Source organism: Bos grunniens, chromosome 22 (genome assembly GCF_055505025.1).
Source record: "Bos grunniens cultivar Pamir isolate PY7600 chromosome 22, Bosgru_T2T1.0, whole genome shotgun sequence".
Taxonomy (NCBI): Eukaryota; Metazoa; Chordata; class Mammalia; order Artiodactyla; family Bovidae; genus Bos; species Bos grunniens.
Window position 1 is genome coordinate 54,940,136 of NC_141186.1, and position 27,549 is coordinate 54,967,684.

General features: G+C 57.1%; 1 protein-coding gene across 9 annotated transcripts in view; it reads right to left on the reverse strand.

The window, feature by feature from the left end:
- ATP2B2 (ATPase plasma membrane Ca2+ transporting 2) overlaps window positions 1-27,377 on the reverse strand; it is a 195,062-nt gene extending 167,685 nt beyond the window's left edge. For 3 of the 9 annotated variants that reach the window (XM_086368500.1, XM_086368502.1, XM_086368499.1), the window contains exon 1: window positions 8,072-8,241. The gene's annotated coding sequence lies outside the window, so the exon portion shown is untranslated. Of the gene's footprint in view, window positions 1-8,071; window positions 8,242-27,359 lie in introns of those variants that run through there. The other 6 variants (XM_086368498.1, XM_086368497.1, XM_086368493.1 and 3 more) reach the window with 4 other exon arrangements.
- Between the last annotated feature and the right edge of the window lie 172 nt (window positions 27,378-27,549).

Sequence of the window (27,549 nt, forward strand, 5' to 3'; positions counted from 1 at the left end):
CTCTGTTCTCCCCGCCTGGTGGCCCTGTCCAAGTCCCTGATAGGTTATTATCTTATTCACCGTCTTTCAGTGAAGCTAAGATGCATCTGCTGGAAGAAGCATCGCTACTTTATGTACGCGTCAGAAAGAGAGAGGCATGGCTGGGTCTACTGCGTGCCCTGATTCAGAGATGTCAAAACGTGCACCACGCCATCCCCATGAGACTCAGCTTTCACCACCATGCCCTACAAGGGAGGCGCTGCCCCCATTGACAGCTGAGGGCACTGAGGCCCAGAGGGGAAGGGCACACAGCTGGTCGGCACTTGGTCCTGAACCACCGTCCACATCACCGCTCAGCCAGGCCATGTGGGACCTCCCCCTGCCCCCCTCTCCCCCTGGCGCCTCAGGTCGAGGAGCAGACTCGGGCAGCTGGAGCCCAGAGCCCCTTGTTTCCCCAACAGCCTCCCCAGGATCCTCCTGCCCTGCCCGGCCTGGACAGGAAGTGGTGGCAGCTCAGCTCCCGAGCTACCCTGGAGCCGGCACTCAGTCTAGGGAGGCCAGGCTGCAGCGATGCCTCTGGGCCAAACTGCCCACAGCTCCTGCAGTGCAGCCCCTGGGCAGCCAGGCGTGGGCGGGTGAAGCGGCCTGGGCCGGCATGGAGAAGTCCAGACCTTTGTAGACAACTTCCCTTGCAGTGGCAGGAGAAGCCTGGAGAGACCCGCTTCCTTCCCCAGGAGCTACAAGGCTCCTGGACCCCAAACACGGCCATCCACTCATGGCTTCCCCCGACAAGCTCTTCCAACCCCAGGCTTCACTACAGCACAGTATCTCTGGGTCTTTGAAAATCAAATCCACTCCAGCCCCGGGACCAGGATTTGCCCCTTCTGCAGATATCTTTAAGGAAGTCCTCTGGGGGCCCTCCCCCAAAAGCAGGACAGAAATGCAACGTCTTTCAAACACCTGATGCGGTGGGGGCTTCACTTGTGACAGTTTTCTGTCCATCCCATCGTGCACAGATATGTTTGTGAGATACGGTTCTTCAAGCTCAGAGAGGCAAAGCTCAAGGTCACACAGCAGCAAACGCTGGCACTGGGATTTCAATTCAAGTCTACCTGATGGCACGAGAGGCGATTACTTTAACACTGACCTCTGGGCAGGCCCTGAGCTGAGCGCTTCCTTTGCATTACTTCACCAAATTCTCCCACAAGCAACAGTATAATAATAACACCAACACTTTTCTTACTCCCCATCATACAGATGAAGAAACATCCTCTGGGCCCTCAACTGCAACACAGCACAAGGCGCTTGATTTGAAACCCATTTGCCTCTCACAACTGAGAAGGTGGCTACTGATGTTACCCCCACTTAATGGAGGAGTAAACTGAGGTTAAGTCACTGGTTCAACCACACACGGCTATTTCACGGTGGAGCCACTTGTTAGCATATGGCTTGGATTAAGCAATTACCCTCCCACACATTAAGTTAAAAAAATATTTGTAAAATGCTTGAGGATACATTTTAACTATTAGAAATGACTATTAGGATTAGCATTTTAGAACTTGGCTATGATCCCACAGACTGAGTGGCTGCTGTCCCATTCTCCAGAAGAGAACACTGAGGTTCACAGAAGGGACTGTGGGATCTCAACCTTCTGCCCTGCACTGGTCTTCAGGGGCCAGCAGGGCTCACTCACGCCCCGCCAGCTACCCTGCCCACTCTTAGCTCTTCTCTCCCCAAGGCCCTGCAGGCTCTGGGTGAACACAGGGCTGGCTGGAGGTCTTGCCCTGTGGGTTCCTGGCTACGTGGAGCCTCCGTTCAGCAGCTGTACCAAGGGAGGAAGGAGAAAGTGCACTAGAGACCTAGGTACATTCTCAGCTCTGCCCCTCTTTTGCTGGGTGACTTGGGCACTTCTGAACTCCCCAGGCCTCAGTCTCTTTGTCTGTAAAATGGGTAACAGTGAGGAAATGCAGCAATGTGCGTTGGATTCACTGGCAGTAAAGGGGCTTTCTAGTAGCTCAGACGGTAAAGCATCTGCTTGCACTGCAGACCTGGGTTCGATTCCTGGGTTGGGAAGATTCCCCCAGAGAAGGAAATGGCAACCCACTGCAGTATTCTTGCCTGAAGAATCTCATGGACAGAGGAGCCTGGCGGGCTACAGTCCAGAGGGTCGTAAAGAGTTGGACACAACTGAGCAACTAACACATACATGGCAGTAAATGCTCAACAAATACAGTCATCCCAAGACCCCCGGCAAACATAGAAACTCGGGATGCTCAAGTCCCTTCCAGGAGGCCCTCTGTATTTGGGGGCCACACACCTGCAGGTACAGTGGCTGGCTCCATTCGTGACTGCAATGGGTTGCATCGTGTCTACCCAAATTCAAGCCTACTTGGCACCTCAGAAGGTGCCCTTATTTCGAAAGGGGGTCTTTGTAAATCTCAGTCATCCTTGATTTAGGGTGGGCCCTGTATTCAGTGACTATAAAGAGGAGGTGAAAGGGGAGAGGACACAGGGTGAGATGAATACAGATTTGAGAGGGAGTGACGCGGCTGTAAGCCAAGAAACGCCTTGTATCGCCTCTCTCGGGGCCTCTAGGGCGAACTGGCCCTACCAACACCTTGATTTCAGACTTGCAGCCTCCAGAACTGTGAGAAAATAACTTTCATTGTTTTAAGCCATTAAACAGTTTGTGGTCGTTTGCAACGATGGCCACAGCAAACACACACAGCAGTTGTAACTGCTGCGGTTGATCACGCCTCCGATTCGCCCTGGCTCAGCCTCTTCACCCCGAGGGCCGGCTGGCAGGAGAATCTGCTCCCACTGAGGACATGAGGCGGGCGGGATCACGGCCCCCGCCTTCCAGGGGGAGCATGGGACCAGGGTGCCATCACAACTTGCCCAAAGTCACTGATCCATGCCAGAGGTGGGCCTGGAAACCCGGTCACTCAATCCTCAGACCAAGGTCATCTCCCCTACACCCGGGGCCTCTGCAGCCTCAGGGACCCCAGTCCTGGTGTCCCTTCCCCTGACCACATCTGGCCCGGCCACCTCGCCCTGCACGGAACCCTGCAGAGGCTTCCTGAATTGTGCAGGATGCTTCCGAGGGCTGGAGGGCAGGGTGAAGCCCTCAACATGTCACCCGGCAATCACATTACTTCTTCTTTTTTAACTGCTGTCACCCTGCAGTCCTATGAAGTGGGCAGACTAGGAAACACAGTCCCACTTTACAGATCCAAAACCGAGGCTCCAAGAGGCGGCAGGGCTGACACAAGGGCACGCAAAAGCCGCGGAGGTAGGTTCTAAGCTCACACCTTCCGGTTCTCAGTCTCCAGTTTCCACTCACTAAGCCATGAACACAAGCCACATCCTGAGCCCAGCACCCTCTCACTCGCGCTTTACTGCAGCCCGGGACGTGGGTACCATTGTCATCCACTCCACAGATGGGTGAACTGGGCAATGGTGGTCACCTGGAATGCCAGGACACACCGCCTCCATCCACTTTCAGCTCTCAAAAAGTGACACAGTGAAGTCACTCAGTCGTGTCCGACTCTTTGCGACCCCATGGACTGTAGCCTACCAGGCTTCTCCATGGGGTTTTCCAGACAAGGATAACTGGAGTGGGTTGCCATTTCCTTCTCCAGGGGATCTTCCCCACCCAGAGGATCGAACCCAGGTCTACCTGCATTGCAGGCAGGTGCTTTACCCTCTGAGCCACCAGGGAAGCCTCTCAATGAGGGGTAAAGCCAGACACCCAGTTGTCTCCACCCAGGAGAACATTCTCCCTAAATATCTTGTTTCAGGCTCCTACAGAGAGAGAGAGGGATGAACTAGCGCAGGTTCAATATTCAGACTTTGGAGAGAGCAGGTTGGGCTGGTGGGGCGTGGGGGTCGAGATTCCAGGCATGAGGCCCGCCTGGCCTCCCAGTCTGCACTGTGTGCTCCAGGCAGGGCTGGGGGAGGCGCCTGTCCACCCCTACATCGTGTGTGTGCATGTGGCACCCAGATCCCGCACCCCAGACAGCTCTACCGCAGCCCTTTGGGAACTAAGGAGGCTGAGAGGAGCTGCATTCTGTAGCCCAGGCTCCTCCACAGCCCCAGCCTTGGCCGTGCACCTACTATGTGCCAGCTGCTTCTCAATATCAATCTGAATAAACCGTGCGTGCTCAGTTGTGCCCAACTCTTTGCCACACCATGGACTGCAGGCCAGCAGGCTCCTCTGTCCATGGGATTCTCCGGGCAGGAATACTGGAGTGGGTTGCCATTTCCTCCTCCAGGGGATCTTTCTGACCCAGGGATTGAACCCGTGTGTCCTGCACTGGCAGGCAGGTTCTCTACCTCTGAGCCACCCAGGAAGCCCTGAGTTAAGCAGCCCTGCTTTAAAACTATCTCCGTTCTAGAGAAGGGCAGAGTGGAGTTACAGATAGGAGCCTTGTCACCACTGTCAGGACACGGCTGGGGTGAGGCATCCCCAGGGCTCAGGGCTAAGGCCCAGGGAGTCTCCTTGGAGCCCTCCTCCCAGCCACATGGGACCTGAAGCTTGCCTGGCTCCCAGAGAGGCCTGATTTAACTGTGCACGTGGAAGTCAGGGGCTGGGGGTCGGACGGAGGACTGGAGGGCTGGACAGCCAAGGTTCAGTCTCCTTCTGCTGCCAACTTGCCAGGCACCCTCAGTTTCCCAGGAGGCGGTGGTGGCTGGGGAGCCGCCTAATGGCAGGCACCCCCAGCTCCAAGAGTCCGTGAGCTCCAAAAGCTCATTCTTACGCCCCTCGGCTCCTCCCTCCCCGGGGTCTCAGAGCCGTAGGGATGAGAACGCAGGGACTCTGATGAAGAGGCAGTCCCCAGGACCTCCTGACATACTGGGTGACCCAAAGATCTGCCCCCACAGGTGATTCTTTAGGTTCCCATCCTTGTCTCCGCTCCTGACCTTGGCCGATCACAGCAGCAAGGTGCTCTGCTGCCCCGGCTCCTGGCCTTGACTCCAGGCATGGCTCTGTACACAGCTCTCTGCGGGAGTCCAGGGCCCCGGCCAGCTGCGGGCCAGGCAGGGCAGGGACAGGTCTGCCCTGGCCACACGTGAAGACACTGAGATGCTGAGACAGAGAGACTTGCCCAAGGTCACACAGCTTCCTGGGGAAAGAGCCTGGGCCTGGCATGAGCAGCCTTTTACCTTAGACTCAAATATCTGGGGGAAACCAGTGGCCCAAACAGGCCTCTGCTGCAGGGTGCCTGGGACCAGAGGGGGGTTGGCAAGACTCCGCACTCTCCACTGAGCACAGTATGACCTTGGACAAGTCCCTTCCCCTGGCTGGGTGTAGGTGTCAATTCCGTGGGGTCGCGGGGTGGCAGAGGTATCCGGCTGCCCAGGACAGGGCCACACCTGCCTGGGGAGGGTTCCGCCTTCAGCCACAGGAGACCCTCTGGACCTTTTCTTGGAGCCTCACCCCCAGATCCTAAGATCTTGGCTGGCTGGTGCTCAAGAGGCTGGCAGCCCAAATTGGAGCTGGCCTTTCACAGGACGGGAGAGGAGGAGGGGGTCTCAGGGGTCAGGCAGGGATCCTGGCGGCCTAGCCTACCCCCCATCTCTGCCACGTTCCAGCTGTGTGACCTTGGGTAAGTGCCTTCACTTCTCTGTGCAGCTTCTTCATCTGGGATTTGAGGATAAGAAGGCTATGGGAGGCCTCATTGAAGTGCCAACCACGGAGTCATTAGCTCCGTGAAGGCTAGCAGGCTTATTATCATCTGTCCCGGTGTCCTTGACCCGCACCTGTCCTGGGCGGAGAGAGAGAGGGTGGGGGGAGGGGTGGGGTGGTCAGTGGGAAAACAGAGGGAGGGGACCAGCCACGGGCAGCTTTTCTGACTTTCGGATTGAAGAAGACTTTGGAGGCTGCCAGAGGCATCCCACGCCCCAGCTCTCAAAGACCCCACACCAGCGTGCCGGTTTTCAGGTGCCCAGAGAAGGGGGTGGCGGGGCTAGTCTGGGCTCCTGGTGGTCTGGGTCATGGGCAGAGGCCACCCTCGCCTCCTCCTCTGTTTCCTTTCCAATTCCAGGCACTTCTGCAGAGCACCAAGAAGCCAAGATGGCCTTGCTGAGCACAGGCACGGCTTCCTGGGAATGTGGGCTGGCCCTCCCCTCAGGCCTGCATGGGGCCAGGTGTCCCTCTGCCCCACAGGCAGCCCCCTGGGGCGCACCCAGGCGGTTCCTGCACTCCCACGAAAGATGCCTGCCTATCGAGGGGCCAGTGTGTGCTACGTCTCTGCCTGGGCCATCTTAGCACCCGGGCAACACACATTCGCCCGTGGGTACACTCCAGCAGGCCCCGCACCTGCCAGTGCATGGATGGGCATGCGGATGGCACGCAGGACGCCACACGTGTGTGCCTGTCACTTTCACAAGCCACAGTCACGGCTGCTACGGGGCCTGGCGGCGTGGGCCGATTCACCCATGGGCAGCCTATGGCATTTCTGGGTTGGCGCTGCTCACACGCGTGTGAGGGCATGCTGCCCTCACAGGTGTGAGTGTGTGTGTGTGCACTTGCAGGCACGTGCATGCTGCAGTCGTGTAGATGCTGTATTCTGCAGGTGAGCAGGTGGTATTCAGGGCTGTGAACTGTGTTCACATGTGCTGGGGTGTATCTGGGGGCACCGGCACGCCATATGTGTGTGTATAATTTGAACACATATGATGCACTACTCTGTGTACTATATTTGTATATGTGCATCTGTGCAGATCTGTGGATGTATGTGTGCCCTGATGAGAACGGGACTAGGGGGGAGTATGAAGGTGGCTGAATAATATGGGCCACCCGCCTCTTTCCTGGACACCACCCCCCTCACCAGCAGGGTTCCCCCAGAGACACAGCCCCCTCCCTGCCTCTGCTCTTCCAGCGAAGTTAACAGGCGGAGGGCCCCGGGGCCTGAGCTCCAAGCCCCCTCCTCGTGCACACGTCAAAGGAGAATTTCTCCGGATGGCGCCCGCCGCTCCTGGAGATGCCCCAAACGTCAGCTCTGCCTCCTCCCAGCGACCTGGAGAGCAAGGCAGGCAAGGAGAGGAGCCCGCTCCGTGCCGCGCAAGGGGGCTTCAGCGTTGCGCCTAGACCCTCTGCTGGTGGAGCCTGCCTGCTCACTTACCCTTCTGAAGGTCGAGCCAGGTTGGGCCGACCCCTCCCCACACGACCTGGGTGAGCAGAGGACAGCCGTGGCGTGGACCGGCCACTGGGCTGGAACGGGTGGCTGCCACGCTGCCACGGCAGCTCATCCTAGGGGCATGCAGAGGCCCCCTGCTGGATTTCCCAACCTTGACCCTGCCTGGGGGCAGGGAGGAGGCCCCCTGCCCGATGCCTAGGGCTCAGCCAGGGGCCACCGAGGCTGGCTGGGGCTTTGGAGCAAAAGTGCCAGCTCCACCACCCAGCATGACTGCTGCAAAACGGCTGGCCATGCCACTCCTGCTCCTCACCAGGCGTCTCAGGAACCCGGGGGACTTGCCCCTGCCACCACACGCCCGGCTGGCCTGACCCGGGGCGGGGTGGGGGGGCTCCCCAGTACTCCGCAGCAGCCCACCCCACCGACGGGACCCTCCACGGGGGCCTCCCTCTGCCTCTTTCCCGGGACTCTGGCCGCGGCGGGCAGGGGGCAGCCTCCGGTCCCCTGCGTCTCCCTGGGACGAAGCTCAGAAGGAAAAGAACCTTGCCCCCACTGCCTGCCGGCCGGCCCTTGCGTAACGTCCATTAGATGCATCCGCTGCCCAGAGGCAGCCAGAATCTGCCTGAGACCCCGGGCATCCGCCTGTCCGAGGCCCCCCTGCCCATGTCCCTGGCGCCCCAGCCCTCCCCCCACAGCACATGGACCCTCACACTAGTGTCTCCCTCAGCGGGCCGGCTCCTAGTGCAGCCTGAGCTGCTGTCAGATAAACAAGCCCGGCTCTTACCCACCCCCCCTCCCCCCACCAACGCTGCCACCGCCACCACCATCAGCACTGGAAAAAAAAAAAAAAGAAACGAAATGAAACAAAATAAAATGGATGAGGGAGGAAGGGGAGAGCGAAATGGGGCGCTTTTTATTTTTTATTTCTCATGCTGGGGGATGCCGGTACTTACTTGGCTACGAAAATCGCCACAAATCCGGCACGGTTTCCAGGCGGGCAGCCCCGGAATCGCGGTGCGGCAGCTGGTCCCGCGGCTGAGCCCAGCCGGCGTGCCCGGGTCCCTCTGCAGACTGTACCATCCTGCCCGAGCAGGTGGGGGGGCGGGGGGAGGTGGGAAGGCGCCGGCGCCGGCTTCTAGGAGAGCATCTAGCCGGCAAAATGCAAGATCTCGGGGGAGGTGGAGGCCGCCCCTGTCGCTGCACAGCCGCCCAGGCTGGGGGAGGGGGCACCGGAGGACGAGGGAGGGGCGCGGGGAGGGCGCGTTCTGATGGGGGGCTGGGGGAGGCGGGGGGCGGGGGCGGCGGTGCGCGGACCGAACCACCACCGCCACCGCCACGGTGTTGTCTGCGGTTTTAATTCTCCCCGTGGGGTCATGAGGAACCGAAGCTGGCAGAGTCCAGGAATATGCCCGCTCCCCCAAGCAGGAGGGGATGTCAAGGGCATGGTGGGGGTAGGCTCGGGGCTGCGCTGGAGGGGAGGGGGTCCTTCGGGTGAGCGGTGGACGTGCGGGGCGGGGCGGCGGGGGGGGTGGGGGCACTGATAGAGAGGGGAGGATTTTGCCCATACCGCCCTACTTTCCCTTACTTTCCGAGGGACCCATTCAGCTAGGCAGGGGCTCTGGTACCCCCTCTTTTTGAGCAGGACACCCCCAGACCTGGGGGGGCAAAGGTCACATGGGGAGCGGGTGGACTCAAGACAGACTAAACACAACTGTGGTTGTAGGACCAATGGAACCAAGCCGGCAGTGAGCTCCCTGCTGCCATGGGAACACAGCCCCAGGACCCCCACAGCCCCTGGACCCACCGCAGCCCCACTGCGGGCTGGGAGCACCCCCACCTGCCTAGGGGCTGCAGGTCTGCAGAGGACTCTCTCCAGGGGCCATTTCTCCACTCACAAGTGCCCCCTGGCAAAGGGCTGCATATTCCTTGCACCTCTCCAGAATTTTCAGGGTGATGAGCTGGGGGGTTGATGGTGTCCAGAGGACCCCAGAGACCCCCAACAAGGAGTCTGCAAGAATGGGATTCCCCCAGCCAGTTGCCGGCTTCTTCCCACCTCTTCTCTGCAGACCTGCTGCCCATTTACCTCCTGATGGGTGAGGAGGCCAGCCCTGGGAGCAAGGGTAGGAGGTCACAGTGCATGCAGGGGCCTCTCTTAGATTCCGGAGCCTCCCCCTCCACCGGCCTCCTCCCTCCTCCTGCTTGGCAGGAGGCACTGAAGGCGGAAGGACCTTTAGGACAATGTCTCGGGGCACCTGTCCGCGCGGAAGGGGTGCTATAGGGGCAGGGTGAGGGCTGGGGGTGCCCTGGGAGGCCGCTCCAGACTTCAGCTGCCTCCTTCCCCTGCCCCCTCTCCCAGCCCACTTCTGAGCTGCCCGCTGGAGCGTCCCGAACTGCCGCTCCATCCCTGGGCTGGCACAGAATATCAATTTGTCTCGTTAAGCTGAAAGTCTGCACTGCACCAAAATCAGAACCCGGCCCGGGCAGAGGGGCCACGAGAGGCAGAGAACGGGGAGCACCAGCAGCCACACAGATACCCCCTTGCCGTTCATCACAACCAGCCCCGCCGGGGTCCCCTTCTGCCACTGGGCCAGGCCAAGTGAGATGCAGGAGGCTGGTGAGAAGCTGAGGGTGCTACGCGCGTGGGGTGGCCTGGGCTCCCCTGGGGCCAGCAGAGGGGGCACTGGGCTGCGTTCCAAAGGAACAGCCCTGGACGCCGCTCAGGGAGGCTGGGACGTCCTGCCTCAGCCCCTTCTCAGGGGGTGCCGACAGGGGTACTCCACTGGTCCCCCTCCACTCAGACTCCTAGACATACTCTACTTCAGGAGGGGCCATACCAGGAGTACCCCCTTCTCCAGGGCCTGGGGCGGGGGGAAGCCTTTGCCCCCCAACATGGGGCCAAGTAAAAGTGTTGGAGGTGCTGGGGTGAGGGTGAGCACAGAACGGCAGAGGGGAGAGGCCCACTTCAGCTCCTGTCCGGTGGGAACAACGGTGTCTGGGCCAGGAATCCCACCTTTATGACTGTGAGATGACTGGGGGCACACACGGCTCTTTCCCTGTGATTACAAAGCAAACAGCCCTGCAAGGGGCCGCTTATAAGCCACCATCCAGAAAGAATAATCCCCCCCGTGTCCAGTGCGTTTTAGTTCTCAGAGGCCACCTGCAAAACAATAAATCGCTTACTTCTCACAAGTATGCTGGAGAGAGCACCCATATTACAGATGGGGAACCTCGGTGGGCCCAAGGCATTGCAGTGGCCAGGGCAAGGTCCCTCAGTTGGGAAGGGGGCAGACGGAACCCGTGCTTCAAGCCTGAGGACTACAAGCCCAGGGCTCCCTACACATGAAGGCAGACACAGGCCACCTGAGGGCCCACACTCATCCGCTTGGCTGTCCTAACAGGGACAGCCTGTTCCCTGACCCCTGTGAGGGCTGGGCTGAGCCTTCAGTAAGGGATACCAAACTCTTGGGAGCTCATGGGTTTTGGTTCTCAGGATCTAAGCCTAGCACGGCATCTGGCTAAGCTCCCATCTCTTTGGCATTTCAGGCCTGTGTACTTCAGCCTCTGCATCCATGCCCCAAGTACACGATACTCCCTAACTTTTGAGGCAGTCCAAGTGTTAAATGGCAGAGTTTGGAAGCTTTCCTTATGTTAGGCCCACAGACTCCTACTCATCCTTCAAAGTCCAGCTCAAATGCCCCTGCCTTACCCCTCCCCTGGAATCAATTCTGATTCCAGCAACAGAATTGGTCCATAACTCTGGCCCAGCTCTGACCACATTTCACATCTGTCTCCCTTCCAGGCTTGTGACCACATCAACTCTGTCTCCAAGTTCCAGCTCCCAGCACACGGTAGGTGCCACAATAAAGGCTTGAGTGAATCTGCTGTTGTGTGGTTTTACGTTATCAAATACCGCAACGTGAAAGACGCTTATCCAGCTCTCCTGTTTTATAGCTGAGCAAACTGAAGCCTCAAGAAAAAAGGTGTCTGGGGCTCACCAAGGTCATTCCTAAGCGTGAAATCTGGCCACAGACATTCATCCCTGGCCCCCTTTGCCTCCCCCTCTGACAGCAGACACACCTGGGGCATCTGGCCTGTCCTTCCAGGATATGTTGGGGGTAGGAGGTACTGGACAGGCAGAGGCGTTGTGAAATCAGACAAACAATGGAACTAGTGTTGCAACTCTGGGAAGGTTGGAAATGACAGGTCAGGGTCACCTACAGGGAAGTGGGAGAGAGAGGCAGGGGCCAGCCAGGAGGAGTGCCCATAGCTTCTGCCTCCAGTATGATCTCGCTTGTGGGGAACACGGCTTGAGGTCAGGGTTGGGGGAAGATCTGAGAAACAGGGTAGGGTTCAGGGGAGAGCGGTTCCAGTGGGATTTCAACTGGTGTTTAGGTGGCCAGTTTTCTCCCCGGGGGCAGATCCCAGGGCCGAAAAGACAGGGGAAGTGGAGAGGGTCCGTCCACCCAGGGATGAGGGTGGGAGCCTGGCCCAGGCATTTTTCACAGGGGAGGCTGACAAGGTAGGTCCAGACAGGTCTAGGGAGGCAGAGTGGGATGCAGTCTGAGGCCCGCTGTGTCCCTTCTGGAAGGTAACAGGCTCTCTGTGGCTTTCTGAAGTCTGGCCCGGGGTCCTGGGGCAGCTGCCATCACAAGGAGCTGCTGGCTGGGCCCTTTGGGGGATGAGAAGCTATTTCCAAAGGCCCCTGCCATCCCTGCCTTGTCTTACTAATCACTCATGGAGAGTTTGGGCTTCTTCCCATTTTACAGGAGAAAACTGAGGCCTGGAGATTTCGAATGACTTGCTTAGGAGTTACAGGGCCAGGGAGGGCCAGAACTCAGATTCGAACCCAGATCTGTGCCACTCGAGATTTGAGCCCATCCATCTGTCCTTGCCTCAAGCCACCCAGCTCTGAGGCCCATGACTCAGACTCTCCGAGGCCCCTGGTCTTTAAGGGGCCACAGAATGTTAGGAGGCCTCGTGGCCCAGCGTGGCCTAACTCTTCCCTCGACCACGTTGGGGTCCTCCATCCACTCCCACCAAGGTCCAAAAGTCCCTTGAGACAACCTGGTCTTGGGCTGAGGCTTTGTGGTCAGACAAAGCAGAGTTCAGATCCTGGCTCCTTCATTTACCAGCTGTGTGACTCTGGGCAAGTGACTCAATCTCCCTGGGTCCCCATTTTCTCATCTGCACAACGGGGACAGTAATACCTATCTGGCAGGTCTGCACGCTAGAGTGAATGGCAGCTGTTGTTCATAGAAAAAACACAGGGGTCAGCTTCTTTTCCCAACCAGGAAAAGAAGTGGGGGAGTGGGCCTCATGTAGCCCTTCGTCCCACTGGCGAATGATGGTCCTCAGATGCCACCGGCGGGGCCTGGGCAGGGCCAGCCTCCAGGACTCTGAAAGCCCAGTCAGCCCTGCTGAGTTGCAAACCCGGGTCCCTGCTTCCCGGCCTCCCCCCGGGTCTTGCTCCCTCAGTAAGGAGGGTGCAGGCCTGGCCCCTGGCTACTCCAGCTGCCATTCATACTGACGTCCTACTGGGTGTCTCCCCTGTTGTGAGATTTGCCAAATCCTGAGTGCTAACCCAATTTCAGTCGTGTCCAGCTCTTTGTGACTCTATGCACCATAGCCTGCCAGGGATTCTCCAGGCAAGAAAACTGGAGTGGATTGCCATGCCCCCCTCTGGGGGATCTGCCTGACCCAGGGATCGAACCCACGCCTCTTAATGTCTTCTGCTTTGGCAAGCGGGTTCTTTGCCACTACTGCCACCTAGGAAGCCCTTTCTGGGAGGTAGATCCTATTTTTATCCCCCCACCCCCATTTTACAGATGAGGAAACTGAGGTTCAGAAAGGTGAAACGATGTCCCAGGTCATAGAGTGAGTAGGGGAACTTGGGCCTGAAACAGGGCTGCGTGAGGCCCCATGCTGAGCCCAGGGTCTGTGGGAGGTGAGCGTAAACCCGACCCAGGAAGTCATGCGGGACCTGAATTTCCCACACATCTGAACACCTCAGAGGACCTACCCTGACCCTCCAGCAGAGTGGAGCAGGTATGCAGCCATGGCTGACTGCACCCCCCAACCATGAGGCCAGGAATAGGGGCTAATTAGGGAGTGGGGACTTTCCCATCTGATAGAACAGAGCCTGGTGAGTCAAAAGCTACTCTGGGAAGACTCCCTGGGGGAGGCAGCCTTTTCCGGGCTTGGGAAACCACGGTCTCATTCCTGTTCATCCTTCAGGTTAATGTGACCGTGTTAATGCACAAATATTTATATACTGCCCACTCCCATCTGCTCATCCTGCCTCCTCACCTTGGTCTCCCCCTGCTATCCTCCTCTGGCTTACCCACCCCCTGCACTCTAAGGCCCTCCCTCAATTACTCTAAACCCCTCTTTGGCTTCCCTGTGCCTTCAGCATAAAACCTAAATTCCTGATCACGGCTTATGAGGCCTGGATGACTGTCCCAGACCCCTCCTCTTATCTTCTGTATATCAAGCCCTTCTTGCTTCTGAAACACACCCCTGCATTTCCATGCCTCTGTGTCTCCGCGTGCACTGTCTGATCTGCCAGGAGAACTTCTACTCATCCTTCAAACTCAGCTCCAGCAATTCCTCTTCCAGGAAGCCTTCCCTGATTTCTTCTCCATCATCTCTGCCTCCCCCACTTCCCCACCAATAGAGTCATTGTAATTAATTTTTTTATGTATATCTGTCTTGTTCATCACGGAGCAGGGGGGCCGGGTTCCTTGGGGATAGGGAAGAAGTCTCATTTGCCTATTGTATCCCGAGCACTGGGCACACAGCCTTAATAAATATTGATTGAACTGATGAATACAGGTTTGTTGAATGAAAATGCAATTCCCCTGGTGGTTTTAAACTGGCATTTGCATCTCTCTATGGCTCTGGAAATATTCTTTGGGCTTGCTTGGAGGTCCTGATTAAAGGTTGCTATGTCCTGAATGGGTCAATGAATGGGATTCCCTCTGCCTGCCCATCTTGGGAAGGGGAAAGGAAGACCCCCAACTTCCCTCGGATACCCTGTCCAGAGATGTGTCAACAGGCTTGGGATGCCTCAGCCCGGGCCTGGACTCAAGGTGAGTTATGCCCCCAGGGAAGAGCCCTTGTCCCTAAATGCTCTCTCCTAGATATCCACAGCCTGACATCTCACCATTAGTAATTCATTTCTTTGGATTATTCAGTCATCAAATATGTATTCAGCCTTCACTGAATGTGAGGTACTGTGCTGGGGTCCCTATTTAACATTTATTTGTGTGTATGTGTGTATATATATATATATATATATTTTTTTTTTTTTTCATTTCTACTGGAAGACTGACTCCCTGGAGGAAGAAGAGGAGGAGAAAGAAGAAAAACAGAGAGAGTGGGGATGGTGAATCCAGGAATGTCAGGAGAAGAGGGAAGAAAATCTGTTATTTGCTGAGCCCCTACTGTGTGCCAGGCACTTAACACAAGAGCTACCATTTTACTCCTCGTCACCACCCCAGGAGAATTTAGTGTTCTCAGGCCTCAGTTTAGAGGAGAAGCAGCAGCCCAGAGCGGGTGAGTAGCTCGCTTAAGGGGACACAGCTGTGTGGAACAGGATCGAGCATTTGAACTGAGCACTGTCTGTGACCTCTGTGGACGTCTTCCCACCCAGGAGGCTGCCCTGACCCAGCAGGGAAAAAGGACAAGGTCAGAGGGGTGACAACTGAGATGCTCCAAGCTGAGAGGCCTGCCTGCTGAGGGACAGGGAAACTGGACGCACGGCTGGGGTTGTGACCAGTGAGAAGTTCAGCCGTGAACGTGGCCTGTGGCTCGCCACAGTGAAAGGCTGGCTGTGGGGGCCACGTGGGCTGTGTGTGAGTGCTCTCCTTTGTGCCAGCGCACAGTCTAGGTACCCACAGCTGACCTGCTATGTGGAGAGGATCGCTCCGGTTTTACTGATGAGAACACTAAGACCTGGAGAATGGGGAGGGTGTTTAGTCCAGGACTAAACAGCTGGAGCCAGAGTCAGAACTCAGATCTCTTCTGGAAGGCTCGTGGAAGGGTGGTGGGCTTGGGGGTTCACCCTTAGGAGCTTTCCAAGCTGCCAAGGCTTTCAGCAGAACGGAAGCCCCCCTTCTTGACCTGTCACTCAAGTCCCCAGCTTCTAAGATGGGAAGGGGCTCCTCTGCTTCAGTCCCCTCTTGCATGCAAAGGCGGCAAGGAAGTAGGGGTGGGTACACTGAGTTTGGGCACCTGAGCCCAATGGACTAGCCCCAGTCCTGCTCCACCCTGATGGGCTGTGTGACTTTCGGCAAATCCCGCTCCTCCCCATCTCTCTGGCCTCAGGCTCCTTATCTGTAAAACAGGCACACAGCACTATCTGCTTCCTGCCTCCCTGACTGCTCATTTGTTCAACAAAGATATGCTGATGCCCCCCACTTGTCAGGCTCCTTGCTAGGTGCTGAGGATACAGCGGTGAACAGAAAAGCCCATGGTAGCCACTCTCAGGAGGGTTTAGAGACAGCCGTGAAATGAAAGGACCACACAAACCGACCTGCATGTAAAAGGGGTCTGCGATGAAGGAGCAGAGGCTGTGAGCGCCTTAGGCAGGAACGTCTGGTAGGAGTGAGGGAGGAGCTGAAGAAGGTCTCCCTGAGGGGGTGGCGACTGAGCAGGAGCTCACTAGGTAAAAAGTGGTGTTTCTGGCAAGGGGAACGGCATGTGCAAAGGCCCTGAGGCTGGAAAGGGTTTAGCCGTTCTCGAGGGGTACAGAGGCAGCTGGATTGCTAGCCGGGGAGAGTAGGCAAGGGGCTTGCGGTGGGGGTAGGGCTTGTGGACCAGTTACAGAATGCTGGGAATAGGAGGGACCTTTGAAAGGGACTTGCCTTGTGGCTCAGCTGGTAAAGAGTCCGCCTGCAATGCGAGACACCTGGGTTTGACTCCTGGGTCAGGAAGATCCCCTGGAGAAGGGAAAGGCTACCCACTCCAGTATTCTGGCACTTCCTCGTTGCCTTTGGATGCAAAGGGGGACTGAAGCAGATGAGCCCCTTCCCATCTTAGAAGCTGGGAATAGGAGGGACCTTAGGTTTGAAGAATTAATTAAATGGGATGAGGAACATCAGGCCCATGGCAAGGGCCTGCCGCCGGAGAGAATTGCACAGTGTCACGGGACAGCCACACTGCACGTCACCCGCCTTCCCCAGGGAATGTGTTCACTCAACAAACTGGGACCGGGGCAGACCCTGGGCTAGGGACACACTAGCGTCGACCGGGAGGAAAAACACATCCAACAGACACATGCAGACTCCCACATGTGCTGGGAGGGGAGGGGAGCCACCCGACAGGAGGAGAAACAGACCAGGAGAGGTGAAGTGGGGGCCCCCACCCCCGGAGTCATAGGCGACTGAGATGGGAGCTTTGAGCTCAGTACTTTTAGTTCAGTGCTCCTGCTAGGGCTCTGATGCTTGCCCTGCTGGGCAGAAGAGACAGTATTACTATGAGTCATAAATCGTACTAATGAGGTGACATTGGCCGAACAATGATTACTAAATACTGAGTATGTTTGTTCTAAAAAATGATCATGTTTGGGCTCATTTAATTCTCACTCTTTAAGGTAGTTCTGACTATTATCCCCATTTTACAGATGATAAAAACTGAGGCACAGAGAGGTCAGGGACCTTGGCCAAGGTTGTTCAGTAAGTGGCATTGGGATTTGAACTCAGACGTCTTCCTACCCTGCTAGAGGCCTGGGGGATGCTTGGGCGCAGCTAGGCGTGTCCAGCAAGTGGCCCAAGGGAGCAGGGTGGAAGTGAGCTGTGTGGAGTCAGAGGTGGGCTGAAAAGGGAGGTGGGCTGATGGCCTCCAAAGCCGTCCCCATAGGGGCGTCCCGCTTTGTCCCAGAGGGAGTTCTCTCTGGGACCTGCCTGTGGAGCTGGTTCGTGTGGAATCGGGGCCTGTCGGGGCTGGAAAGTGCTGCCCTGCCCCTCCGTAAGCCTAACCTTCCATTTTAAGGCGGGGTGGCGGGGCGGGGGGAGCTGCAGGCCTAGGCAGGCAGCTGGGTGCCTTGGACACCTGCAGCTGAGTGTGTACTGGCTCCGGGGCAGCCTCTAACCCTTTAAGAAATCTCTCCTGTCGTCTCGTAGGGCCTCCTGATCCACACCCGCCTTCATCAGATTAGGGGTCTGAGAGCACCTGCATAGGGGCCAGGCCACCCTGTGAACACCCTGCATCTGTGGGCCTCTGTGGATGGGACTGCTCTCAAGGCTGGGCCAACATCTCACTCCAGGGCCACCAACAGGCTTCCCCGGGAGGTGCAGAGAACCCTGGACCAGGAGCTGGCCGAGGTGGGACTAACTGCTGTGAGCCAGGGGGCATTCCGGTCTCCCGAGCCCGCCCTCCTCTCCCCCAGCCTCCTGCTCTGCTAACCCCAGGGGCCAGTTTGCCATGAAGAAAAATCCAAGAAGAAAATAGACCAGTCTTGACAAACTGTAAGCAACTTCTTGGACAAGGGCTGCTGTTTCTTTCTTGGTGGGTTTGGGGGGTGGTGGTGGTCACAGCACAGCAGAGAAGAGTGGATCAGAGGCTTGGGGGTCAAAGACATGGGATTGAACCCCAGCACTTCCACTTACTGGTGGGTAGCTTTGAGTTAGTCATTTGACCAATCTGAACCTCAGTTTCTACACCTGTGAAATGGGAATACCAAGTCTTGCAATTGTGAGAGTGTCAGGAAGCATGAATGGCTAACATGTATGCTTGTGGCACATAGTAGGTGCTCAGCAAAGCCTGGCTTGCTTCTCCATCTCTTTCCTGCAAGGTGATACCAATTTTAGGCACAGGAATTCTGGTGACTGATTTCAAACAAAATGAGAGAGAACCGGAAGGTATCGCTGGCTTACTTCTTCAGCGCGAACTGAACACGTGCCACATGCCTGCTGGCATGATGACAGCTCCTGGGGCAGATGGAGAAGAAGGAAGCGGGGAGGGAGGGTCTGCGGAGTCCTGGGTGCTGAGTGGTACCTCTGCCTTAGTGAGGGTTACTTAGGGCCCCACCCACGTGGGGCTGTCTCCAACCTCTCAGGACCTCCCCCAAGGGGTGGTCCTGTCCCAGGACACTACCCAAGGGTAGCAACCATCTCCTCTGGGCCTTGGTTAGGACTCTCAGCTGCCAGCCCCACACAGGAACCCCATAACCTCCTGCCTGAAAATCCAACCTCCACTCAGCTCCCAGAACTACCCTGGGGGCTGGAGGCCGAGCGGTTTCCAGCTCGGGTATGGGCTCTGAACTCACACACCCCTGGGTTCAAACCCAGACGCCATAACTCACTGGCTGCGTGACCTTGGGCAAGTCACTTCACCTCTCTGAGCCCCAGTTTCTTCATCAGGAGGATAGAGATAATGTCGAGCTCAGAGGATTGTGCTGAGAATTCACTGAGATACTGTGTATGAAACACATCACCCATCCACAGTTAACAGTAGCTTAAAAGGGTGCACAAGGCCCCCTCTCTTTCCTTGAAGCAAGAGGGGCATACGTATCCCTCCCTGCAGGTTGGCATGGAGCAGTCTTGCCCCGGGTGGACTGGCACATGGACTGCACGTGGGTATGGCCACTGCACACTGGTGGTCTGCAATCTGCATCTGCCCCACAGACACCAGCAAACGCTGCACAGCAGGGCACCTGCCTCCCTGTGAGCCGGTCTGGCACGTTCCCCAGTTCACCCCCAGGCCCAGGCCAGGACGCCACACTGCTTGCCTTTATTGTGTTCCTTCGGGGTCTCGGGACCCCCTTCTGCCCTGGTTCCCTCCCACCTGCTCCTCTCCCGCCACCTGGCCGCCCTCATGCACCCCAGTGCTGGCAACCCACTCTTGGGTCTCTCACTCCCTGCCACAGGGCTGGCCATGGATGGCCGCTCCGCCCAAAGGGACCTCAGTGCCAGGTGAGGGGAGCCTGGTGAGGTCCAGCCCTATGCGGCTGGCGGCTAGTTACCTTCTCTCTTCCTCGCCACCTTTTCTGAACCTTCACAGCCTTCTTCTCAGCCTCCAGCACCCCGGCCACCACCTTCTCGCTCAGAATTTTCATTCCACGACACCCGGCACCCACTCCTCTGATCCCTGCACAACCACTTCTTCTTCCTCCAGCCCCGTGAAGCCCACTAGCAGCCAGTGAATACTGCATCTGGAGCCAGGTGGCCCCGACGTGGTTCTGGCTCGGACCCTTTCCCCCTGTGACTGCGGACAAGCTACTCGGCCTCTCGGAGACCCCTCGCCGAGGGCAGTGATACAAATCAGGCTCTTGTCACGGGTCAGGCACATGCCCACGGCTCCCCTGGCCTGGCTCATTCTTGTCCCCTCATCTGCAGGATGGGGAGAAGTCTGCCCCAGGGACTTTCACTGTGATCCCCAGCCATAGCTGGGGCGAGACCGGCCCTGGTTGTAAAGTGCCATGCTAACACTGTGATTCTGCTTTGAAGGGCAATGCTTGTTGAGATCTACAATTTTTAGATGTGTTAAGGAAAAAACAAAAAACAAAAAACACGTCACAGGCAGATTATTTATAGTCAGCTCCCGTACAGGTTTTTATCATTCCCTGCCTGCTCGGCTAAAAATAACAAATGACAAAGGTCGCATCTGCTCCTACCTATTGGAGGAGTCTTCAAAGACCGAGGCTTTTGATTCACTGCCCGGGTGAAGTGAAAATCATGCTGCCGCAGACCCTGGAATTCCTCCCTGGGTCTTGCTGGGCAGCTCGGGAGGCCTGCGGTGTCTCACTGGGCAGGTGAGCCCGCCCGGCTGCAGTCACCGCCTTCCCCAGCCCTGAGGAGGGAGATGGCGGTGGAGCAGCAGGAGATTGGGCCCCGGTTCCAGGGTCTCAGTTTGCCCGAGTTCAAAACGAGAGGGGCGGAGTCAGTAGGTGCTGAGAACTTTCTCCTGATCCTAAGTGCATGCGTGCTAAGTCACTTCAGTTGGGTCCGACCCTGTACGGATGTACGGACTGAAGCCCGCCAGGCTTCTCTGTCCTTAGGATTCTCCAAGGCAAGAACACTGGAGTGGGTTGCCAGGCCCTCCTCCAGAGGACCTTCCCAACCCAGGGATGGAACCCGCGTCTCTTACATCTACCTGCATTGGCAGGTGGGTTCTTTACCACTAAGGCCACCTGGGAAGCCCCAGTCCAAAGGGCAAAGATACCCTGTTCTTGTTTCCTTCCCTTCCACCCTGTACCACTGTGGACTCCCTTACCGAATATCCACTGGCCCCTGGTGATGGCAGTTGTGCTGAGGATGCTAATAATCAGGGCAGTGTTTGTGGAGTGGTAACAATATGGCAGGCATGTGCGCTTACATGGAGGGAACTCACTGACTCCATGCCCCAGCTGCCACCCAGCGGGAGAAGGACAGTTGGGGTCCCCACCTGACGGGGACACGGACTGGCACATGCATGGACTGGCACCAGGCCCTGATGGCTGCCGGATGTGACCTGTGTCTCCCTCCTGGGTCGGCTCCAGGCAGTAAGCTGGGCAGAGCAGGTAGGACAGAAACCCCTTAGAGTCTACTTTTCCCATCGCTGGGGGAGCCATGGTCCCAGCCTCGGTGACTCTCACACAGGCAGGGAATGGCTGTGGATGGACAAGGGCTTACAGCAGCCTGGGGGAGGTCCCAGAGAAGACCTCATTTTTCCTGGTCCTCGCCAGGAAAAGTGGGTGGGAGAGGCACTCCAGGCAGTGGGTACAGTGAGACTGGAGGTGGGGCCGGGTGCAAGTGCCTGGGATGTTTGGGGAGGGCGGGGCTGGGCTGTGGGGTGAGAGTGGCCGAGACCACTGGAACCCCACAGCGGGTGGGGGAGACTAGCAGTCTGCCTGAGGACCAGAAGCCTGTACCTGTCAAGAATGATGCTCGCCAGCTCCATGGGTTTTAGCACACACTTCACATTCTTCTTTAAATCCACTCCCTTTTAAAAAAGTATACAGCATCTTGGGCTTCCCTGGTGGATCAGATGGGAAAGAATCTGCCTCCAGTGCGGGAGACCTGGGTTTGATCCCTGGGTCAGGAAGATCGCCTGGAGAAAGGAATGGCAACCAGCTCCACTATTCTTGCCTGGGGAGCCCAGGACAGAGGAGCCTGGCAGGCTACAGTCCACGGGGTCACAAAGAGTCAGCACAGCTGACACACGCACAGCCTTCTCAGTACAGCCTTAGGCATTGCCACTTGTGTTTCTCCCCAAACAATAAAATAAGTGCCCACTCCCCAGAAAGCGACCTGCGCCTGCCCTTGGTGAAGCGCAGCTGTGGCCTCGGCCGGTGGGTGGGTTTGAGGCCATCGATCTGATCTGAGTTGCAGGAGGGTTTTTCAGGGACCACAACGGGCAGGAGAGGCATTCCTGGGGTTGGCCCTCCCGGATGACATGAGCCCGGTGCCAGCAAGCCCCTCGCTGGGACACACTTGTTGCCCTCCCCCTCCTCGGCTCCACTCTTGGGGACAACTCACTCCTGGAAACACCTTTTTTCAGAAGAGAGCTGCCGCGGCCCGGGTGACCTCAATGATTAGCACACATTCCTGGCCTAGTTAGAAAGCCCCTCGCCTCTCGTATTTATAGCCACCTCTGGACGCGGCTTGCGGCTCTGAGGGAGGCCCGGCTCCTCTCTCGGTACCTCTGTGCTGTCCCAGCCCTGCTGGTCCTGACAGGCGCTGTCAGACCTTCCCCCTTTGGACAGAGCCAGGGAGCTGGGACCTCACTGTGGGCAACCGGGGCCAGGGAGTTCCTCCTATCCGACCCTCATCTATAAAACAGGCACCATCATATGGGCTAAGCTGGGCTTTGATGAGCAGTCAGTGAACTCGCCTAAAGTCTTTACGACAACCCTGTGAGGGACGTTACTCTCTCATGCCCATTTCACAGAGGAGAAAACGGAAGCACAGAAAGGTTAGGTAACTTGCCTGAGATCACACAGCTCGCTGGGATTCAAACCAGACTCTAGAGCCTGTGTCCCCCAGCGCTCTGCTGAGCCTGGCACGTGACGTGGGTCCTTAGCCCCCATGCGTTATCTGCCTTTGGGGGTCTCCTTAGTTAGCTGACCGTGTCCCTCACTGTCTGCAGTCAAGTGGCCACTGAGTACACAAATAATGATGGCCACACGCTGGTCCCGGACACGAGGGCCCTGAGAGGTTAGGAGGACACGGCTAACTAGGGTACAAAGCAGGATGGGGCTGGGGATCACAGGTGGGACTCGAGTCCGGGGGCCCTCTCTACAGAGGGAATGCTGAGGCCCAGATACAAGAAGCTCATGCGATGGGAGAGGACCCCTCAGTTCCATCCCTACAGCCACGACCCACTCCTGACCTCTCTCACCCTCTCATGTCAAAGGGGGAACACACACAATAAGTGTATTCACACCAAGCGTATTCACAAAAGCATATACACCTTTCCCCAAGAGTGTGTATAGTTACAAACGAGGGTTTTCCAGGAAGGACAAGAGAACGACTATCATTTTGTGTGCTCTGGAAGCAGCACGGGGCCAGGCGCTCTGTAGTCACTCCTTCATTCAACAGACGTTGGCTCAGCCCCTGCTCCACAACGGCCGCTTTATGTTACCCGGGAGACACTGCCACCCACCTCACCTCCTCGGCTCTGGCTGCACCCCAGTCCTTCAGGCCCACCCCCCGCCGACCTGCTCCTGCCGTGGCGCCCTGACCCAGGGTAGAGGAGCAAAGGGGGAGGTGTCCTGTCCTGCTGCTCATCCTCACATCAGCCCTGAGAGGTGAACCCTGTTCTCAGACTCAAGCTAAAGCTGCTGCCATGGAGTGGAGTCAGATCAGAATCAGAGTCTGTGGAATCCTGGAAGGGAGGAGAGGGCTCGGGTTGCCTGTCCTTAGCCAGGAAATTGATGGCTGACCCTGATTTAATTAGCTTTTCCTTAGAATGATCGAGGGAAGCCTGTAATTAGCTCGGGGGCCCGGAGGGAGAGGCTGGGTGCAGGAGCCAGGGCTGGAGCAGGCAGTGAGAGGGGGTAGGGGCTGGCTGTAAGCTTGGATGCCCAGCTGTGCAGGTGATGGGGGTCGGGTGAGCCCCCGGATGCCCGTGGGAGGTGAGTGGAGAGAAACCCAAAGTAACACACAGAAAGAGATGGGCTGGAGAGGTCAAGAGTGGGGCAGGGATTGTGCCTTAACGTTGCGACTGAAAGTGAAGTGGAAAATGTTAGTTCCTCAGTCGTGTCTCTCTTGCAACCCCACGGACTCTAGCCCACCGGGCTCCTCTGCCCATGGAATCCCCCTGGCAAGAATACTGGAGTGGGTTGCCATTTCCATCTCCAAGGGATCTTCTCGACCCAGGGATCAAACCCTGGTCTCCGGCACTGCAGGCAGATTCTTTCCTGTCTGAGCCACCAGGGAAGCCCAAAAATGATGGTTGCAGAATGATTATTGCCTATGACTGATGCTGAAGCTGAAGCTCCAATCCTTTGGCCACCTGATGTGAAGAGCTGACTCAATGGAAAAGACCCTGATGCTGGGAAAGATTGAAGGCAGGAGGAGAAGGGGACGGCAGAGGATGAGATGGTTGGATGGCATCACCGACTCAATGGACATTGAGTTTGAGCAAGCTCCTGGAGTTGGTGATGGACAGGAAGGCCTGGCGTGCTGCAGTTCATGGGGTTGCAAAGAGCGACTGAATGACTGAACTGAACTGAACTGATGGAACCTGATACCAGCTATGCTGTGATTACATTGGACCAAACTGTGTGGTGACTTTTCCAAGTAACATATCACCAGGGGCTCAGGGGTTGGCACCGAGGCCCAGGGGCTGCAGATAGTCTCTTTGAGGCCCTTGCTGGTGGCCATGGGGCTCCTCCAACAGTGCTGGGCATTAAAGCAGGATTTCCCAGCTAGTAACAGGGCGAACCCTGTTCCCAGTTCTGAGGGGAAGGCTCATAGAACAGGGTCTGCACTGAATGTAGGGTAAGTGCGCGTGAGCCAGGCACACACAGGGTCTGGCCCGAGACCCTTGCCAGCTTCAGGCCTCAAGGGCACACACATCCCAAATGGGTAGGGGGTCCCTCTCTGGGTCCAGCCCCCACCGGCCGAAGCTCTGTGGGCTTCCTGCTGCGGGGATCAGAGCCAGCGCCACCTTTCAGGAACACAGCCTGACCAGGATATGCAGGAGAAGGACCCATCAAGAGTCAGCTGAGCAACGCTGCAGGGTTTCCAGACCATTCTCAAGAGTAAGACGTCGGAGCTGGGACCACAAAGCCCACACTCATGAACTCTCAGCCTGAGGACGTTCATAGACTCTGATGAACTCTCACATCGCCACGGCCAGAGGATGCTGTTGGCCCTTGTGGGTGTGTGTTTTAGTCCCCGAGGGTGGTTTATCTCTTGGTCTCCAGGGATTTGCTCTCTGATGCTCATTTTCGAGGTACTTTATGGACCTTGTTAAGCGCACCACGTCCAATCAACATCAGAGCAGGGTGGGAATTGTGTACAGAGACGCTGGGAACAGGGGTGACACTCCCTCTTCGCTGACCTGGCCAGCCTAGGTGCTTAGGCTGTGTCATCTGAGCTGTAAAGACAAATCACGAACGCCCTGGGGTTCTGTTCCTATTCTGCTTAAAAACAGAGTAGACACGTGCTACGCCGGGAAGGGATAGGTGGCATTGCCCACTGCCACTGTCGTAATGCTGACTGTGTGCCAGGACCACGCGAGGTGCTTTCCCACACAGCCTCTCCTATGTGAACCCTGCCGGGGGGAGGGGCAGGACCAGCCCATTTACAGAAGAGGAAACGGAGGGTCAGAGAAGGGAGGTAACCCGCCCGAGGCTACTCAGCCAGACGGGGCAGATCTGAACCCCCATCTGTCTGACACCAGAGCCCATGTGCTTCCACGCTTCACAGAGGCGGGTGGTGGGGTTGGAGATGGCAGGACTCGGGGAATTAAATGGGCGGGTTTGAGGCAGAAAGGAAACTGGATGCGTAATTCAGTTTGTAAAATCTAGTCTGTGCCCTGGTTGGGAGCCAGGCCACCGGGACGCAGAGCGCCTGCCCCGCAGCTACTCATGGGCCAGTGTGCATGCCCTGCTAAGCCCTACTTGGCTGACGTTCCTTCCCAGGGTGTGTGTCCTGCTAAATCCTGCTTGAGCCGTCTTCCCTTCCTGGGTTCAGGAGCGACCCTTCTCCCCACCCTGGCCCTGTGGCTGATTTCTGTCCTGCTCCCCACTCCATCCCCCGTAAGGTCTGCTGCCCCAGCCTTGGACCTGATACTTGTCTCATGGGATGTCAGTGGATCCTCGCGCTGTGCTTGTCAGCACCCGGGCTCAGCTCCCCCATCATAACCATCCTCTGCGCGAGGCTCAGAGGGCTTAGCTAGCAGGTTGAAGGTTGCTCAGCTAGGAAGTGGAAGAGCCAGGATTTGATCCCACATCCACCTGATGCTGTAGTCCTGAGACCTTCTGCATGACCCTGTCCGCCCTGCGGCCATCATGCCCACCTCCCTCTGCTTCCCAGGTCACTGCACTGGAAGCTGCTTGTTTTAGGCGTAGCCTCTGCTGAGGCCAGCTCTACACTTGTCAGACGGAGAGAGGAGACGCGTTTTGGAACCCACCCAAGGAAAAGACACTTGGAATAACTCTCCTCCGAAGCTCTTGCTCCCCAAACACCCTGAATCCTGAATGGGATCAGGCCTCTGCAGGACTCACACCACTGCTGCCCGTCTGCCTGGGATTCGCAGCTGACAGTGCACCCTCCAAGCCGTGCCTTCACCGATCCTCACAGCAGCCCCGGGATGGGTGTCCTGAACCTCCTTTTACAGACGAGGAAGCTGGAGGCTCAGGCAGGTAACGGGGAGTGCTCGGGCTCAGGTCCCCATGTGGACGTGACCTCCCAGAGCCTCAGGTTCTTCATCTGCAAAGATGGTGGTGCTGTTGGCTTCCCAGGGCTGTGTCTCTCTGTGCCTCAGTTTCCTTTTCTCTAAAACACAGGGCAAGAATAATAGAAGAAAGCCAGCTGGCAGGGCTAGACTGGGGTGGAAGCTGTAAACCAACGGCTCAGGAGAGCAGCCAGCTTAAAATACATTTGTTTGTTTGGCTTAGAGCTTAAAATAAAGTTGAACCAAGTGCCAATGTTTAAAAATTGGGGACTTGTGTGTAGAATCTAGATTTCTGGCTTCTCTGAAAATATGGCAAGCATTGCTCACCCCGGGGTTGGCCGGAGGGGGTGGAGGCCATAGCGACAGGAAGCCGGTCAGCAGTTTGGCCCTCACCATGTCTGGCTTTGTGAAGGGCAGCTGCCTGCCTGGATTCAGGAGGTAAGAGAATTCACAACACCGGGAGCTCCATCTCTCGAGTGAGACAATGCCCTCCAGAGAAGGAAGTGGATTTTTGGTATAAAACCTCTCCCAGTTATTTAACAAATACTGGTCATATGCCAGGGGCTCCTCTGGTGGCTCAGATGGTAAAGAATTCACCTGCAATGCAGGAGACCTGGGTTCGATACCTGGGTCGGGAAGATCCCCTGGAGAAGGGAATGGCAACCCACTCCAGTATACTTGCCTGGAGAATCACAGGGACAGAGGAGCCTGGGGGAGCTACAGCCCATGGGGTTGCAAAGAATCAGACACGACCAAGCAACTAAGATTATATGCTAGAGGTCCCAGGGGGTACACACATAACCAGACAACTACTTAATTCTCATGACAATCTCATGAAACAAGTACTGCAGTAATCACACCTGTGTTACAGATGAAGATACGGGCGCACACAGAGGTTACTACTCTTGCCCAAGGCTACATGGCTAAAATAGTAAGGGGTGGGGGGCCTTGGGCCTGGACTCCTGGCAGACCAGCTCACGAATCTGTGCTCTGATCACCGTGGGAAGCTACCAAACCTCTTCTCTGGGTCACTGGCCAGTCCTGTGGCTTCGTCCAGGTTTCCACGTCTCAATATGAAAACAAACTCATCACCCCTCCCCCCACTCTCCTTCTCTCCTGGCCTCTATTTATCGCATCCCTCCCTCCCCTGGTATGTCAGTCGACTCCTTTAACCCTCTCTGCACTCCTGTAGGGCACAGGAGCCACCATCAGCTCCGCCATCTGATGAGAAGTTTGAGGCACAGACAGGTTAAATGACTTGTCCAAGGCGTTGTGGCTGGAGCGGCAGGTCCAGCGTCTGACCCAGGCCATCTGGCTGCAGGGTCTGCACTCCTGGCCCTCTCTCCCCTACTGCCCTCTCCAAATAGCCACCCACCCCTGCCGTTCGTTTCTTCCCTCCTTCATGTCTTCACTCACCCATCTGTCCAACAAACACTCAACCGAGGCCCCGGGCTGGCCATGGGGACACCTCTCAGGTGCATGGAGACAGGCGGGAGTGGGAAGACGACACCCTGCTCCCAGAACAGGAACTGCTCGTGACCACTCCCTCTGGGGCCGAGGCCAGTGGGAAAACTGGTTTCCAACTGACAGCCCTGGAGAGCCCGGG